The following is a 5,000-nucleotide window of genomic DNA, read 5'->3' as shown; positions in this document are numbered from 1 at the left end:
CACAAAGAATCCTTCATTAAATCTAATATATTCATTTACCTAATAATGATTTTATCAACGGAGCACAAAGAATCCTTCATTAAATCTAATATATTCATTTACCTAATAATAATTTTATCAACGGAGCACAAAGAATCCTTCATTAAATCTAATATATTCATTTACCTAATAATGATTTTATCAACGGAGCACAAAGAATCCTTCATTAAATCTAATATATTCATTTACCTAATAATGATTTTATCAACGGAGCACAAAGAATCCTTCATTAAATCTAATATATTCATTTACCTAATAATGATTTTATCAACGGAGCACAAAGAATCCTTCATTAAATCTAATATATTCATTTACCTAATAATGATTTTATCAACGGAGCACAAAGAATCCTTCATTAAATCTAATATATTCATTTACCTAATAATAATTTTATCAATGGAGCACAAAGAATCCTTCATTAAATCTAATATATTCATTTACCTAATAATAATTTTATCAACGGAGCCCAAAGAATCCCTCATTAAATTTAATATATTCATTTACCTAATAATAATTTTATCAACGGAGCACAAAGAATCCTTCATTAAATCTAATATATTCATTTACCTAATAATATTTTTATCAACGGAGCACAAAGAATCCTTCATTAAATCTAATATATTCATTTACCTAATAATAATTTTATCAACGGAGCACAAAGAATCCTTCATTAGATTTAATATATTCATTTACCTAAAAATAATTTTATCAACGGAGCACAAAGAATCCTTCATTAAATCTAATATATTCATTTACCTAATAATATTTTTATCAACGGAGCACAAAGAATCCTTCATTAAATCTAATATATTCATTTACCTAATAATAATTTTATCAACGGAGCGCAAAGAATCCTTCATTAAACTTAATATATTCATTTACCTAATAATAATTTTATCAATGGAGCACAAAGAATCCTTCATTAAACTTAATATATTAATTTACCTAATAATAATTTTATCAACGGAGCGCAAAGAATCCTTCATTAAATTTAATATATTAATTTACCTAATAATAATTTCATCAACGGAGCACAAAGAATCCTTCATTAAATTTAATATATTCATTTACCTAATAATAATTTTATCAATGGAGCGCAAAGAATCCTTCATTAAATCTAATATATTCATTTACCTAATAATATTTTTATCAACGGAGCACAAAGAATCCTTCATTAAATCTAATATATTCATTTACCTAATAATAATTTTATCAACGGAGCGCAAAGAATCCTTCATTAAACTTAATATATTCATTTACCTAATAATAATTTTATCAATGGAGCACAAAGAATCCTTCATTAAACTTAATATATTAATTTACCTAATAATAATTTTATCAACGGAGCGCAAAGAATCCTTCATTAAATTTAATATATTAATTTACCTAATAATAATTTCATCAACGGAGCACAAAGAATCCTTCATTAAATTTAATATATTCATTTACCTAATAATAATTTTATCAATGGAGCGCAAAGAATCCTTCATTAAATCTAATATATTCATTTACCTAATAATAATTTTATCAACGGAGCACAAAGAATCCTTCATTAAATCTAATATATTCATTTACCTAATAATAATTTTATCAATGGAGCGCAAAGAATCCTTCATTAAATCTAATATATTCATTTACCTAATAATAATTTTATCAATGGAGCGCAAAGAATCCTTCATTAAATCTAATATATTCATTTACCTAATAATATTTTTATCAATGGAGCGCAAAGAATCCTTCATTAAATCTAATATATTCATTTACCTAATAATTATTTTATCAATGGAGCACAAAGAATCCCTCATTAAATCTAATATATTCATTTACCTAATAATAATTTTATCAATGGAGCACAAAGAATCCTTCATTAAATCTAATATATTCATTTACCTAATAATGATTTTATCAACGGAGCACAAAGAATCCTTCATTAAATCTAATATATTCATTTACCTAATAATAATTTTATCAACGGAGCACAAAGAATCCTTCATTAAATCTAATATATTCATTTACCTAATAATAATTTTATCAATGGAGCACAAAGAATCCTTCATTAAATCTAATATATTCATTTACCTAATAATAATTTTATCAACGGAGCACAAAGAATCCTTCATTAAATCTAATATATTCATTTACCTAATAATAATTTTATCAATGGAGCACAAAGAATCCTTCATTAAATCTAATATATTCATTTACCTAATAATAATTTTATCAACGGAGCACAAAGAATCCTTCATTAAATCTAATATATTCATTTACCTAATAATAATTTTATCAACGGAGCACAAAGAATCCTTCATTAAATCTAATATATTCATTTACCTAATAATAATTTTATCAATGGAGCACAAAGAATCCTTCATTAAATTTAATATATTCATTTACCTAATAATCATTTTATCAACGGAGCGCAAAGAATCCTTCATTAAATCTAATATATTCATTTACCTAATAATCATTTTATCAACGGAGCGCAAAGAATCCTTCATTAAATCTAATATATTCATTTACCTAATAATAATTTTATCAACGGAGCGCAAAGAATCCTTCATTAAATCTAATATATTCATTTACCTAATAATAATTTTATCAACGGAGCGCAAAGAATCCTTCATTAAATCTAATATATTCATTTACCTAATAATCATTTTATCAATGGAGCACAAAGAATCCCTCATTAAATTTAATATATTCATTTACCTAATAATAATTTTATCAACGGAGCACAAAGAATCCTTCATTAAATCTAATATATTCATTTACCTAATAATAATTTTATCAATGGAGCACAAAGAATCCCTCATTAAATCTAATATATTCATTTACCTAATAATATTTTTATCAACGGAGCACAAAGAATCCTTCATTAAATCTAATATATTCATTTACCTAATAATATTTTCATCAATGGAGCACAAAGAATCCTTCATTAAATCTAATATATTCATTTACCTAATAATAATTTTATCAACGGAGCACAAAGAATCCTTCATTAAATCTAATATATTCATTTACCTAATAATAATTTTATCAATGGAGCACAAAGAATCCCTCATTAAATCTAATATATTCATTTACCTAATAATCATTTTATCAACGGAGCACAAAGAATCCTTCATTAAATCTAATATATTCATTTACCTAATAATAATTTTATCAACGGAGCACAAAGAATCCCTCATTAAATCTAATATATTCATTTACCTAATAATATTTTTATCAACGGAGCACAAAGAATCCTTCATTAAATCTAATATATTCATTTACCTAATAATTAATTTATTTATGGAGCACAAAGAATCCTTCATTAAATTTAATATATTCATTTACCTAATAATAATTTTTGAATTTAATATATTCATTTACCTAATAATAATTTTATCAATGGAGCACAAAGAATCCTTCATTAAATCTAATATATTCATTTACCTAATAATAATTTTATCAATGGAGCACAAAGAATCCCTCATTAAATCTAATATATTCATTTACCTAATAATAATTTTATCAATGGAGCACAAAGAATCCCTCATTAAATCTAATATATTCATTTACCTAATAATATTTTTATCAACGGAGCACAAAGAATCCTTCATTAAATTTAATATATTCATTTACCTAATAATAATTTTATCAATGGAGCACAAAGAATCCCTCATTAAATTTAATATATTCATTTACCTAATAATATTTTCATCAATGGAGCACAAAGAATCCCTCATTAAATCTAATATATTCATTTACCTAATAATATTTTTATCAACGGAGCACAAAGAATCCATTAAATTTAATATATTCATTTACCTAATAATAATTTTATCAATGGAGCACAAAGAATCCTTCATTAAATCTAATATATTCATTTACCTAATAATAATTTCATCAATGGAGCACAAAGAATCCTTCATTAGATTTAATGTATTCATTTACCTAAAAATAATTTTATCAATGGAGCACAAAGAATCCTTCATTAAATTTAATATATTTATTTACCTAATAATAATTTTATCAATGGAGCACAAAGAATCCTTCATTAAGGTTAATATATTCATTTACCTAATAATAATTTTATCAATGGAGCACAAAGAATCCTTCATTAAGGTTAATATATTCATTTACCTAATGATAATTTTATCAATGGAGCGCAAAGAATCCTTCATTAAATTTAATATATTCATTTACCTAATGATAATTTTATCAATGGAGCACAAAGAATCCTTCATTAAATTTAATATATTCATTTACCTAATGATAATTTTATCAATGGAGCGCAAAGAATCCTTCATTAAATTTAATATATTCATTTACCTAATAATAATTTTATCAATGGAGCGCAAAGAATCCTTCATTAAATCTAATATATTCATTTACCTAATAATAATTTTATCAATGGAGCGCAAAGAATCCTTCATTAAATCTAATATATTCATTTACCTAATAATAATTTTATCAATGGAGCGCAAAGAATCCTTCATTAAATCTAATATATTCATTTACCTAATAATAATCTTATCAACGGAACACAAAGAATCCTTCATTAAATTTAATATATTCATTTACCTAATAATAATTTTATCATCGGAGCACAAAGAATCCTTCATTAAATTATCCTTCAGTAAATCATGGCAGGAGAGAGCGTGCGACCGTCCTGCAGGAGAGTCCGATGAGGAGTCTAACCGACGCTGAATAAGTGGAGGAATCCCCCTTGCAATAGACGACATAGTACCCGATTCTCTGTACACGATTCGTATGCTAACCCGCCAATTCGTCTGGTACCTTCGCGCCCGCCTCTGCTATCGGTTCCCAAGCTCGTCGATAAGCCTACCCGATAAGGTGACTGATTCTGGGTATGTTATTTATATTTAGACCTTTCATGTTCTCCACTGCTATCGAGGCCAAGAATGAGGAGGGTTGGGAATCCAAGATATATACGTATATATATATATATATAT

The sequence above is a fragment of the Penaeus vannamei genome, chromosome 10, assembly GCF_042767895.1.
Source record: "Penaeus vannamei isolate JL-2024 chromosome 10, ASM4276789v1, whole genome shotgun sequence".
Classification (NCBI taxonomy): Eukaryota; Metazoa; Arthropoda; class Malacostraca; order Decapoda; family Penaeidae; genus Penaeus; species Penaeus vannamei.
This window is presented reverse-complemented; position numbering follows the sequence as displayed.